The sequence below is a fragment of the Bombina bombina genome, chromosome 8 (assembly GCF_027579735.1).
Source record: "Bombina bombina isolate aBomBom1 chromosome 8, aBomBom1.pri, whole genome shotgun sequence".
NCBI classification, from domain to species: Eukaryota; Metazoa; Chordata; class Amphibia; order Anura; family Bombinatoridae; genus Bombina; species Bombina bombina.
Window position 1 is genome coordinate 300,833,232 of NC_069506.1, and position 14,973 is coordinate 300,848,204.

Sequence of the window (14,973 nt, forward strand, 5' to 3'; positions counted from 1 at the left end):
GCTCCCCAGGTACTATGCTACATCCCGGGTAAGGCAGTGTCACGCCATCTTGGGGTTGACTTGCCTGAAAGCGGAGAGTCACACCGCACCAGCACTCCTGACCGCCCTGAAAGCACAGGTGGATCAGTGGCTGACTCCACACCAACTGGAGATTGGCAAGGTTGTTTCTGACAATGGAAGTAATTTGGTGGCGGCATTGAAATTGGGCAAGTTGACACATGCAAAGGCACATGGTCTCCCATCACAAAGGCCGATGGGAAGAACACATGAGTAGAAGCAGCACACAAAGTGAAAGCCGCCCTCCTCCTCCTGCTCCAGCATCTTCAGCCACGTCAACCAGTGCTGTCCTCCTTGCCCCCTCTCAACCATGCTCCACTCAGTCTCTCTTACGTAGCAGTTCCTGGTCATCTGCCCACAGTCAGGTGTCTGTCAAGGACATGTTTGAGCGTAAGAAGCCAATTTCTCAAAGTCACCCCCTTGCCCGGCGTCTGACAGCTGGCTTGTCTGAACTCTTAGCCCGCCAGCTTTTACCATACAAGCTGGTGGAGTCTGATGCTTTCAAAAAATTGTATCTATTGGGACACCGCAGTGGAAGGTACCTGGCAGAAATTTATTTTCACAATAGGCAATCCCAAACCTGTACTCTGTTGTGAGAAAGGAAGTTATGGCATGTCTGGCACACAGCGTTGGGGCAAGGGTCCATATGACCACGGATAGCTGGTCTGCAAATCATGGCCAGGGCAGGTATATCACCTACACTGTACATTGGGTAAACCTGCTGACTTCTGACAAGCATGGAATGCGTGGCTCTGCAGAAGAGTTGGTGACGCCGCCACGACTTGCAGGCAGGCCTGCTGCTACCTCCTCTACTCCTCCTACTCCATCCTCTTCCCTAACCTCTTCCTCGGCTGAGTCCTCTTCAACTTCTGCGTCTTGCTCCACATCTATGGCACCCCCCCAGCTCCCCAGGTACTATGCTACATTACGGGTAAGGCAGTGTCACGCCGTCTTGGGGTTGACTTGCCTGAAAGCGGAGAGTCACATCGCACCAGCACTCCTGACCGCCCTGAAAGCACAGGTGGATCAGTGGCTGACTCCGCACCAACTGGAGATTGGCAAGGTTGTTTCTGACAATGGAAGTAATTTGGTGGCGGCATTGAAATTGGGCAAGTTGACACATGCGAAGGCACATGGTCTCCCATCACAAAGGCCGATGGGAAGAACACATGAGTAGAAGCAGCACACAAAGTGAAAGCCGCCCTCCTCCTCCTGCTCCAGCATCTTCAGCCACGTCAACCAGTGCTGTCCTCCTTGCCCCCTCTCAACCATGCTCCACTCAGTCTCTCTTACGTAGCAGTTCCTGGTCATCTGCCCACAGTCAGGTGTCTGTCAAGGACATGTTTGAGCGTAAGAAGCCAATTTCTCAAAGTCACCCCCTTGCCCGGCGTCTGACAGCTGGCTTGTCTGAACTCTTAGCCCGCCAGCTTTTACCATACAAGCTGGTGGAGTCTGATGCTTTCAAAAAATTGTATCTATTGGGACACCGCAGTGGAAGGTACCTGGCAGAAATTTATTTTCACAATAGGCAATCCCAAACCTGTACTCTGTTGTGAGAAAGGAAGTTATGGCATGTCTGGCACACAGCGTTGGGGCAAGGGTCCATATGACCACGGATAGCTGGTCTGCAAATCATGGCCAGGGCAGGTATATCACCTACACTGTACATTGGGTAAACCTGCTGACTTCTGACAAGCATGGAATGCGTGGCTCTGCAGAAGAGTTGGTGACGCCGCCACGACTTGCAGGCAGGCCTGCTGCTACCTCCTCTACTCCTCCTACTCCATCCTCTTCCCTAACCTCTTCCTCGGCTGAGTCCTCTTCAACTTCTGCGTCTTGCTCCACATCTATGGCACCCCCCCAGCTCCCCAGGTACTATGCTACATTACGGGTAAGGCAGTGTCACGCCGTCTTGGGGTTGACTTGCCTGAAAGCGGAGAGTCACATCGCACCAGCACTCCTGACCGCCCTGAAAGCACAGGTGGATCAGTGGCTGACTCCGCACCAACTGGAGATTGGCAAGGTTGTTTCTGACAATGGAAGTAATTTGGTGGCGGCATTGAAATTGGGCAAGTTGACACATGTGCCGTGCATGGCAAATGTGTGTAATCTAATTGTACAACGATTTGTCCATAAGTACCCTGGCTTACAGGACGTCCTGAAGCAGGCCAGGAAGGTGTGTGGCCATTTCAGGTGTTCCTACACGGCCATGGCGCACTTGTCCGATATCCAGCGTCGAAACAACCTGCCAGTGAGGCGCTTGATTTGCGACAGCCCGACACGGTGGAATTCAACACTCCTAATGTTTGACCGCCTGCTCCAACAAGAAAAAGCTGTTAATGAGTATTTGTATGACCGGGGTGCTAGGACAGCCTCTGGGGAGCTGGGGATATTTTTGCCAAATTACTGGACGCTCATGCGCAATGCCTGTAGGCTCATGCGTCCTTTTGAGGAGGTGACAAACCTTGTCAGTCACACCGAAGGCATCATCAGCGACATCATACCATTTGTTTTCTTCCTGGAGCGTGCCCTGCGAAGAGTGCTGGATCAGGCAGTAGATGAGCGTGAAGAGGAAGAGTTGTGGTGTCCATCACCCCCACAAACAGCCTTATCAACATCGCTTGCTGGACCTGCGGCAATGCAGGAAGAGGATTGTGAGGAAGAGGAGTCAGAGGAGGAATGTGGCTTTGAGGAGGAGGAGGAGGAAGACCAAGCACAACAGGCATCCCAGGGTGCTCGTTGTTGTCACCTCTCTGGTACCCGTGGTGTTGTACATGGCTAGGGGGAACAAGATACAATCAGTGAGATCAGTGAGGAGGAGGAGGAACGGGACATGATTAGCTCGGCATCCAACCTTGTTCAAATGGGTTCTTTCATGCTGTCGTGTCTGTTGAGGGACCCTCGTATAAAAAAGCTGAAGGAGAACGACCTGTACTGGGTGTCCACGCTCCTCGACCCCCGGTATAAGCATAAAGTGCCTGAAATGTTACCAAATTCCTGCAAGTCGGAAAGGATGGAGCATTTTAAGAATAAATTAAAAACTATGCTTTACACAGCGTATAAGGGTGATGTCACAGCACCACGGGAATGTAACAGGGGAAGTGATGAAATTAATCCTCCTCCTCCCACGACCACGGCGGCAAGGACAGGATGCTTTCCTGACGTCTTGTTGATGGAGGACATGCGTACCTTTTTAACTCCCATGCACCATCAGAGCCTTTCGGGATCCAGCCTTAGAGAAAGACTCAACCGACAGGTAGCAGACTACCTAGCTTTAACTGCGGATCTCGACACTCTCAGGAGCGATGGACCCCTTGACTACTGGGTGTGCAGGCTGGACTTGTGGCCTGAGCTATCCCAATTTGCAATGGAACTTCTGGCCTGCCCCGCTTCAAGTGTCCTGTCCGAAAGGAATTTCAGTGCAGCAGGAGGTTTTGTCACTGAGAAGAGAAGTCGCCTAGGTCAAAAAAGCCTTGACTATCTCACTTTTATAAAAATGAATGAGGGCTGGATCCCGAAGGGACTGACATTGGGCGATACATTTGAATAAAAAAGGCCTGATGACAAGATGAGCTGGCTTGGGCTACAACTGGTACACAGGCTGGCCTTTTTTTTTTTTATAAAGCCGGAGGACTTGCTTGACTTATCTGCCAACAGCTAGTGTTCAAGCCACAAGCTTTTAGGGGACTTTATAAATGTTTTACAAACATCCATTTTTCTGGCCGCTGCTACAGCAGTTGCTACAACAATACCCCAATTTTTCAGTCATTTGTACATTCCAAATTTTTCTGGCCTCTGCTGCAGCTCTGTGGGTACAAAACTCAAATAAAAAAAAATAAGGCACATAACACTAGTGATTAAACTGTTACGAATTGTACAACTTAGCACACCACTCATATCTGGTGGACCATTAAATTGAACGCAAAATGCCACAAATTTGAAAGAGTAGGACCGACCAAGCATCTTTATCCGTCTCTTGGTTGCTCTAAATTATCTCTGTGTTCCATCTATGCCACACCTGTACTCTATTGTGCAAAAGGGTGGCATATGTGGTGTTTCATGCTGTTGTGCCTGTTGCGGGTCGTGGCCCATGGTATAAAAAGGCTGAAGGAGAACGACCTGTAATGGGTGCCCCATCAAAATTTTAGAAAAATATTCCTGGTTCCTCTCAATTATCTCTGGGTTTCTAAAATGGATGCCATACCTGTACTCGCTTGTGCAAAAGGATGGCATATGTGGTGGTGTTTCCTGCAGTTGTTTCTGTTGAGGGAGCTGGACCCTCTTATAAAAAAGCTGAAGGAGAACGACCTGGAGTGGGAGTCCAAGCATGGTTTTTGGGGCTATTTCACTTTTCCAAACAATTATCTGTGGGTTTCTAAAATCAATGCCGTACCAGTACTCTATTGTTCAAAAGTATGCCATATGTTCTCTTTCCTGCTGGTATTTTGTTTGAGGGTCCTGGACCCTCTTATAAAAAGGCCTAAGGAGAAAGAGGTGTACTGGGTGTCCACTCATTTTTTTTTTCTATTTCACATTTGACCAAAATTATCTCTGGGTTTGTAAAATTAATGCTGTACCTGTACTCTATTGTTCAAAAGGATGCCATACGTCCTCTTTCCTGCTGGTGTTTTTTTTTAGGGTCCTGGACCCTCTTATAAAAAGGCCTAAGGAGAAAGAAGTGTACTGGGTGTCCATCGAATCATTTTTTTTATTCAAATTTCCATTTGCAACAAATTATCTCTGGGTTTCTAAAATCAATGCCTTTCCTGTACTCTATTGTTCAAAAGGATGCCATACGTCCTCTTTCCTGATGGTGTTTTTTTTGAGGGTCCTGGACCCTCTTATAAAAAGGCCTAAGGAGAAAGAAGTGTACTGGGTGTCCATCGAATCATTTTTTTTATTCAAATTTCCATTTGCAACAAATTATCTCTGGGTTTCTAAAATCAATGCCTTTCCTGTACTCTATTGTTCAAAAGGATGCCATACGTCCTCTTTCCTGCTGGTGTTTTTTTTGAGGGTCCTGGACCCTCTTATAAAAAGGCATAAGGAGAAAGAGGTGTACTGGGTGTCCACTCATTTTTTTTTTCTATTTAACAATTGACCAAAATGATCTCTGGGTTTGTAAAATCAATGCTGTACCTGTACTCTATTGTTCAAAAGGATGCCATACGTCCTCTTTCCTGCTGGTGTTTTTTTTGAGGGTCCAGGACCCTCTTATAAAAAGGCCTAAGGAGAAAGAAGTGCACTGGGTGTCCATCAAATCATTTTTTTGATTCAAATTTCCATTTGCAAAAAATTATCTCTGGGTTTCTAAAATCAATGCCTTTCCTGTACTCTATTGTTCAAAAGGATGCCATATGTCCTCTTTCCTGCTGGTGTTTTGTTTGAGGGTCCTGGACCCTCTTATAAAAAGGCCTAAGGAGAAAGAATTGTACTTGGTGTCCATCGAATCATTTTTTTTATTCAAATTCCCGGTTGCAACAAATTATCTCCGGGTTTCTAAAATCAATGCCTTTCCTATAATCTTTTTTTCAAAAGGATGCCATATGTCCTCTTTCCTTCTGCTGGTTTTGTTGAGTGTCCTGGAGCCTCTGCTAAAAAGGCCGAAGGATAAATAAGTGTACTGGGTGTCTATTCAATGTTTTTTTAGATTTCCCGGTTGTAACAAATTATCTCTGTGTTTCTAAAATCAATGCCTTTCCTGTAATCTATTTTTCAAAAGGATGCCATATGTCCTCTTTCATGCTGTTGTTTCTGTTGAGGCTCCGGGACCCTCTTATAAAAAGGCCTAAGGATAAAGAAGTGTACTGGGTGTCCAATCAATGTTTTTTTCTATTTCCCGGGTCATATAAATGATCTCTGTGTTTCTAAAATCAATGCCTTTCCTGTAATCTAATTTACAAAAGTATTCCATATGTCCTCTTTCCTGCTGCTGGTTTTGTTGAGGGTCCTGGAGCCTCTGCTAAAAAGGCCTAAGGATAAAGAAGTGTACTGGGTGTCTAATCTATGTTTTTTTAGATTTCACAGTTGGAAAAAATTATCCCCGGGTTTCTAAAATCAATGCCTTTCCTGTAATCTATTATTCACAAGGATGCCATATGTACTCTTTCATGCTGTTTCTGTTGAGGCTCTGGGAGCCTCTTATTAAAAAGGCCTAAGGATAAATAAGTGTACTGGGTGTCTAATCAATGTTTTTTTCTATTTCCCGGTTGCAACTAATGATCTCTGTGTTTCTGAAATCAATGCCTTTCCTATAATCTTTTTTTCAAAAGGATGCCATATGTCCTCTTTCCTGCTGCTGGTTTTGTTGAGGGTCCTGGAGCCTCTGTTGAGCATAATAAAAAAAAAAAATTAATTTAACTTGACTTAATAACTGAAGCATGACTTCAGGAGTCAGGTGTGGTCGTAGGTAGTGGTTGTTAGCCGATTCTTTTTAATGCAAATTGCAATTGCCACAGCATGCATAAAATGTGCGTCACTAGTCACTCTCCAAATCTTACCTTTTTTTTTCATTCTGGATTATTTTGGTGACCAACGCCATATTGGAAAGGCAAAATACAGGTCTCCGTACCCGTTGATATAAGGGGTGACTAGTGCTTTTCCATCTCTTTGTCAATAGTTGTGATTAACTAGTTGTCCAGTTACTATAGAACTGGTTTGATAACCCAGGGTCCTGGGGGGGTATTTTGGCGTCAGTTTTGACAATGACAGCACTATCAGGCTAGAGAGGCCTCTCAGTGTCGCGGCTAGCTGTAACGCAGTCAGCTGAGGAACATAGGTAAGCCGATATGAGTAAGGTATCTCCAGGCTCCTCTTGGATAGCCCCAGAAAGTGTGACTATGAATCCCAAAAAGAAAATTAAATTAAGGTTGAAAACTAACTCCAAAGTAACTTGTAAGACCTGGAGCTCCTCAAACACACGTCCTACCGCAACAGCTATAGGCTCCGCCACCCACAAATCTTAACTTTTTAATGGCAATTGATATTGCTACAGCTGGAACAACAGTAAATAACATGTGCGTCACCACAGTCTCCGAAGCTGTTGTCGGATGTATACAAAAACACTGATAAAGTATTCCGTTCGGGGCGCAAAGAGATGGCTACCGGAACACTCCAGGAACTTCACAAGAGTCGCTGTCTTGTGTTTCTGGTGATGTTTGAGACATCTGGGTAGTGTACAGGGAGGCCCAAAATCCTCTCCATCTCTGTGCATCACAGGACAGGACGTCCTTGTCATCCATAAGCACCTGAAATTGCTGGCATTTTCGTTGCTTCAAGAAGTTCAGCTTTTGTGGTGATAGTACAGAATTAAATAAACTTTGGTTTCCTACCATACTCAAGACAATCTTGTAGTTCAAGCTTCAGACTTGCTGTGGGAAACAGTGGCCTGTCCATACCAGGAAGATGATTTAGACAGAAGTAACAAGCTCTGCTTGCAGGTGACACATGTTTATCGTCAATCATCAAAGGGGTTGCGTGCAGAATATGGCTGATGGCCCCTTATTCACATGTTTGTCCAGAACCACAACATTTGCAAACAGCCAGAAGAAAGGTCGGTTCTCACCAGCCTTAAGTTGAGCTTCATTTACCAAATGCTGATATTCAAAATAAAGACAAACAGTGCCTTAAATAACACATTTGCGATATGGATTCACCAGAGCAAGATCATTGCAAGTACTAAGTTTCCACGATAACAAAATTAAAATGCCACAACTACGCAATCTTCACCTTCACATTATTATTGTCACACTCCATTGTACTCCTATGCCCAGCTTCCTGCTCTTGTTTTTGTTGAGGGTCCTGGAGCCTCTGCTAAAAAGGCCTATGGATAAAGAAGTGTACTGGGTGTCTGTTCAATGTTTTTTTAGATTTCCCGGTTGCAACTAATTATCTCTGTGTTTCTAAAATCAATGCCTTTCCTGTAATCTATTATTCCAAAGGATGACATATGTCCTCTTTCATGCTGTTGTTTCGGTTGAGGCTCCGGGACCCTCTTATTAAAAAGGCCTGAGGATAAATAAGTGTACTGGGTGTCTAATCAATGTTTTTTTCTATTTCCCGGGTCATATAAATGATCTCTGGGATTCTAAAATCAATGCCTTTCCTGTAATCTATTATTCAAAAGGATGACATATCTCCTCTTTCATGCTGTTGTTTCGGTTGAGGCTCCGGGACCCTCTTATTAAAAAGGCCTGAGAATAAATAAGTGTACTGGATGTCTAATCAATGTTTTTTTCTATTTCCCGGTTGCAAATAAAGATCTGTGGGTTTCTAAAATCAATGCCTTTCTTGTAATCTATTATTCAAAAGGATGACATATGTCCTCTTTCATGCTGTTGTTTCGGTTGAGGCTCCGGGACCCTCTTATTAAAAAGGCCTGAGGATAAATAAGTGTACTGGGTGTCTAATCAATGTTTTTTTCTATTTCCCGGTTGCAAATAAAGATCTGTGGGTTTCTAAAATCAATGCCTTTCTTGTAATCTATTATTCAAAAGGATGACATATGTCCTCTTTCATGCTGTTGTTTCGGTTGAGGCTCCGGGACCCTCTTATTAAAAAGGCCTGAGGAAAAATAAGTGTACTGGGTGTCTAATCAATGTTTTTTTCTATTTCCCGGTTGCAAATAAAGATCTGTGGGTTTCTAAAATCAATGACTTTCTTGTAATCTATTATTCAAAAGGATGACATATGTCCTCTTTCATGCTGTTGTTTCGGTTGAGGCTCCGGGACCCTCTTATTAAAAAGGCCTGAGGAAAAATAAGTGTACTGGGTGTCTAATCAATGTTTTTTTCTATTTCCCGGTTGCAAATAATGATCTGTGGGTTTCTAAAATCAATGCCTTTCTTGTAATCTATTATTCAAAATAATGACATATGTCCTCTTTCATGCTGTTGTTTCGCTTGAGGCTCCGGGACCCTCTTATTAAAAAGGCCTGAGGAAAAATAAGTGTACTGGGTGTCTAATCAATGTTTTTTTCTATTTCCCGGTTGCAAATAAAGATCTGTGGGTTTCTAAAATCAATGCCTTTCTTGTTATCTATTATTCAAAAGGATGACATATGTCCTCTTTCATGCTGTTGTTTCGGTTGAGGCCCCGGGACCCTCTTATTAAAAAGGCCTGAGGAAAAATAAGTGTACTGGGTGTCTAATCAATGTTTTTTTCTATTTCCCGGGTCATATAAATGATCTCTGGGATTCTAAAATCAATGCCTTTCCTGTAATCTATTATTCAAAAGGATGACATATGTCCTCTTTCATGCTGTTGTTTCGGTTGAGGCTCCGGGACCCTCTTATTAAAAATGCCTGAGGAAAAATAAGTGTACTGGGTGTCTAATCAATGTTTTTTTCTATTTCCCGGTTGCAAATAATGATCTGTGGGTTTCTAAAATCAATGCCTTTCTTGTAATCTATTATTCAAAAGGATGACATATGTCCTCTTTCATGCTGTTGTTTCGGTTGAGGCTCCGGGACCCTCTTATTAAAAAGGCCTGAGAAAAAATAAGTGTACTGAGTGTCTAATCAATGTTTTTTTCTATTTCCCGGGTCATATAAATGATCTCTGGGATTCTAAAATCAATGCCTTTCCTGTAATCTATTATTCAAAAGGATGACATATCTCCTCTTTCATGCTGTTGTTTCGGTTGAGGCTCCGGAACCCTCTTATTAAAAAGGCCTGAGGAAAAATAAGTGTACTGGGTGTCTAATCAATGTTTTTTTCTATTTCCCGGGTCATATAAATGATCTCTGGGATTCTAAAATCAATGCCTTTCCTGTAATCTATTATTCAAAAGGATGACATATGTCCTCTTTCATGCTGTTGTTTCGGTTGAGGCTCCGGGACCCTCTTATTAAAAAGGCCTGAGGATAAATAAGTGTACTGGGTGTCTAATCAATGTTTTTTTCTATTTCCCGGGTCATATAAATGATCTCTGGAATTATAAAATAAATGCCTTAACTGTAATAAATTGTTCACAAGGATGCCATATGTCCTCTTTCATGCTGTTGTTTCAGTTGAAACTCCGGGAGCCTCTTATAAAAAGGCCTAAGGATAAAGAAGTGTTCTGGGTGCCCAATCAATGTTTTTTTTTATTTCATAGTTGCAAAAAAAATATCTATGGCTTTGTAAAATCTATGCCTTACCTGTCATCTATTGTTCAAAAGGATGCCATATGTCCTCTTTCCTGCTGTTGTTTTTGTTGGGGGTCCGGAACACTATTCTAAAAAGGCCGAAGGAGAACGACCTGTACTGTACTTGGTGTCCAATCATGTTTTTGTTTTCAATTTAACGGTTCATAATAAATATCGCTGTGTAACTAAAATCAATGCCATACCTGTACTCTGTTTTTCAAAAGGATGGCATATGTGGTGTTTCATTCTGTTGTGGTTGTTGAGGGTCGTGGCCGTGGGACAGCGTATAAAACGGCTGAAGGAGAACAACCTGTACAGCCTTGCTCCTCTTTTTAGGCAGGCCAGCTCTTTGCATACATGCCCACAGACTCTGTAACGCATGCCTCTTTTAGGGAGAGGTGCAGCCATAGTGCAGGGTCAGAACCTCTGCCTGCAACTGTTATACTCGATTTTGCGAAAGGAAGTAACCTTACCATGGTTCCCTGCACGCACGTATTGTTGTTATATTTTTGGGGAGGGTAATCATGATGGCCATGTAGACCACCACCAATGAGAGTCCTGAAAGTAACAGGGATGAGATGAAAGAGCTAAGAATAGTAGAACTTGAAACAACAGAGTTAGCCATGGGTGTTAGTGCAAAACTGCTTGGCTTTTTTTTTGGCTTTTTTTTTGGCTTTGGGTGCGGCTATTCATGCAGGCCATATAGAGCTGCCACCATTCGGTGTCGTATCAGCTATTAAACTAATAAGAACAGTACTACCAAAATACAGCCAATGAAGGGCCTTAGGAAGACTGAGCCAAGGTTGGTGTCAGAGTATTTCAATTATGCTGCTTTTCCTTTAAGGTGTACTAACCAATCACAGGTACACACTCCCTTTATCACACCTGCTCACACCCCCAAGCTTTGCTTAGTAATTTGTAAAACTCCCTGAGAGACATACTTGTTCCTGAGCTAACTACCAATTTAACTATACTTTAAACAACCTAAGGATTTCAAAGTACTATTCAACTATTTCTATCTGTGTGAGCAAACCTAATCTAATCCTTTCAGAGTGTTTATTTATATTTCAGACTGATTCAGCCTTTTTGTTTCATCTCTCCCTGAAACGGATGCCTGCAGTTTTCACAGACTTCCAGCTGCACTCAGCTAATCAGACTGCAGCCTGTTCCACATTTTCACAGACTGATTTACCTAACTAAGGAGTGTAATATCCAATCTCATCAAAGGTAACTCTCAAACCTTGTTCCATAATTGTTTCAGCTTTAATATTGTCAGAAATCCTTCTGAGCTCTGGATAAGTGATTGTGGTGACATCACACTCCAAACACCGTGCCTCTCTCCCTCAACACAGGATCTCATCTCTGCATGTCAGCTGCAGCTTCAACTGAAGGGAGACAAGCATATCTGATCTGGTTAGTTAACTAAAGTATAAGATTTCTATGTCTAATGACTGTATGACTACTACTTGCATTTATTCCTGAACTACAAAGTACTTTGCTAACTTACTAATTTACTGTGCTGTTTGTATCTGACTGTTAGCTAAACAGTTCAGAATCCTACCAATATTAAAAGGCTTAATTTACACCAAATCAACCTGGTGTCACTTCACATAGTGTTCACTTTCTGATTTGGTGTTACAAAACACAATTTTATTGTCTTTAAATTTAACAGTTTCTCAAGTTAATACTGTTAATGTTACATATTACTAAGCCTGAAAAAGAAAAGTAAGCTGGTTAAAGTTATGGATCCAGCTGAATTACCCCAGGTTGTTTATAATTTGAGTCAGAAAATCGACCAGATGGGGCAAGCTATTAGAGACTTACAAGTGGAGAATAAAGTGTTAAAGGATATGTTCAAGGACAATAGAGAACAAAGATTTCCTACACCTGAACCACAAGTGAGTTTGCCAGAAGCATTTTCTGGTGACAGAAGGAATTACAGACAGTTTAAAAATGCATGTTATCTATTGTACAACCTAAAGCCTCTCACTTATCCCACTGATAGAGTGAAGGTTCTTACCACTGTATCATATTTAAGAGCAGAGCCTAGGAAATGGGCTGATCAATTATTTGAAACCAATTCACCTATCCTAAATTCATTAACAGATTTTTTTAATGCATTGGATGAATTGTATACAGATACAGATGTACAACTAACAGCTGAACATAAAATGAGACAACTAAAGCAAGGGAAGAAGCCTATTGAAGATTACACCGCAGAATTCAAGTTGCATGCTTCTGATTCCTCTTGGAGTATGATTTCTTTAAGAAATCAGTACAGGTTAGGGTTATCCGAAAGTATAAAGGATGAACTCTCTCGTATAGAAATGCCCAATACTTTAGAAGCTATGATTAAGGTAGCCACACAGATAGACAGAAGACTGAGAGAAAGAAAGGCAGAAAGAATGCAGACAGAAACAACACCACGATCTCATGCATCTTCTTATTCTCCAACTACTACTATCAGTTCAGAAACCATTACTCCTATGGAAATTGGAGTGATTAAAGGGCCGCTTACCCCAGAGGAGAGGATGAGAAGAAGATCTAAACAACTGTGTATGTACTGTGCCAGCCCTAACCATACCGTTTCTGAATGCCCAGTTCTTCGCAAGAACAAGAAGAGTAAGTTAATCATGTTACATAATTCACACTATAGTAACAGTTCAACAGCTTACTGTAACCTCTCTCTTTTACTACAGTGGGACCTTAGTAGATTGGAGACAACTGCCATCATTGATTCGGGCGCCTTTGGCAATTTCATTGATGCTACTATAGTAACAAAAAATAAAATTCCAACTGTTTTGAAAAAGATACCGGTGTCCCTCAAAGTTATTGATGGTTCAACACTAACAGAAGGTCCAGTCACACACCACACTGTCCCACTACTTGTACTTACACCCGAAGGACATACAGAATACATCACCTTTGATGTCATACCTTCTCCTCATTTTCCAATTATTTTAGGGGTTCATTGGTTACAACTTCATAATCCCACAATAGATTGGTCTACATTTAAGTTATCTTTACACTCTGCATATTGTAAGAATACTTGTTATCCTCAACAATCTATCATGCTAACTTCTACTGAAGAATTTAACATCCCAAAAGTTTATAATGAGTTTGCAGATGTCTTTAGCAAAACCGAAGCTGAATCTTTACCTCCCCATAGGGTATACGATTGCCCTATAGAACTAATACCAGGTTCCACCCTACCAGTTGGCCATTTATACCCATTAAGTCAAGCCGAACTCGATTATTTAAAACAATACCTACAAGATAACCTTAAAAAAGGTTTCATTAGACCATCTTCATCCCCAACAGCAGCAGGTATGTTCTTTGTGACAAATAAGGATTCTAGTTTGAGACCAATAATTGATTACAGAGAGCTTAATAAACGAACCGTTAAAAACCGATATCCGTTACCATTAATTCCGGAACTAATTGAAAGACTTACCAATGCCAAGATTTTCACAAAGCTTGACCTGCGCGGCGCTTACAATTTAATTCGCATTAGAGAAGGTGACGAATGGCTCACTGCTTTCCGAACCAGGTATGGTCTGCAGGGCCGGACTGGGAATAAAAAGCAGCCCTGGAAAAATATAAAGACCAGCCTTATTTTCCGTTGAGTAGGTAGAATGCACACGTCCCATTTTTCTCAAAGGGGATTACTGAGACACTCCTTCCCCAATATTTTTTTCAGAATTAAATTATATTACTTTGTATTAAATAAAAATGTCAGATTGATGTTATATAAGCACCCTACAACCCAGTTGCATCCATTAGTCAGCCCTTTAAATTGTAGCTTTCCAGCCCCAGCTGCTGCAGCCCACCGGGAAATCTCCTGGTATCCTGGTAGGCCAATCCGGCCCTGATGGTCTGTATGAATATTTAGTAATGCCATTCGGCCTTTGTAATGCGCCCGCAGCCTTCCAACATTTCATTAACGACATTTTTCGTGACTTACTGGATATATGCATAGTCGTTTACCTAGACGACATTCTCATTTACTCCAACAATATGACAGATCACATCAAACATGTACGTTGGGTGCTTGCCAGATTAAAAGTACATAAATTATATGCTAAATTGGAAAAATGTTCATTCCACAAATCAACAATTTCATTTTTAGGTTATACAATTTCCTCCTCAGGAATTCAGATGCAAACCGAAAAGGTAGATTCCGTTAGAGACTGGCCAGTACCAACCAATAAAAAAGAACTACAGAGATTCTTAGGCTTCACTAATTACTATCGCAAATTTATTAGAGATTTTTCTGGGATAGTAAAACCACTCACGCAACTCAACGGCTCCACAGTATCATTCCATTGGACCCAGAAACATACTGAAATATTTCAACATTTAAAAAATCGATTCATCTCAGCACCAATCTTAAGATTTCCAAATGTAAATTTACAATATGTTTTGGAGGTAGACTCATCAGACTACGCAATCGGTGCCATTCTATCACAACGTACTTCAGAAAGCTCCCCACTTCATCCTGTATCCTTTTTCTCCAAGATTATGTCTCCTGCTGAAAAGAACTATACCATCGGTGATAAAGAACTACTAGCTATTAGGAGGGCACTAGAATTTTGGAGACATCTCTTGGAGGGAGCCCAGCATCCCATATTAATTTATACGGATCACAAGAACTTACAATACCTCCAAAATAACAAAACACTGTCCTCACGTCAGGTGCGATGGAGTTTATACTTTTCTAGATTTGACTTTCACATCATTTACAGACCTGCTAACAAAAATGGAAAGGCTGATGCCCTCTCAAGACAAC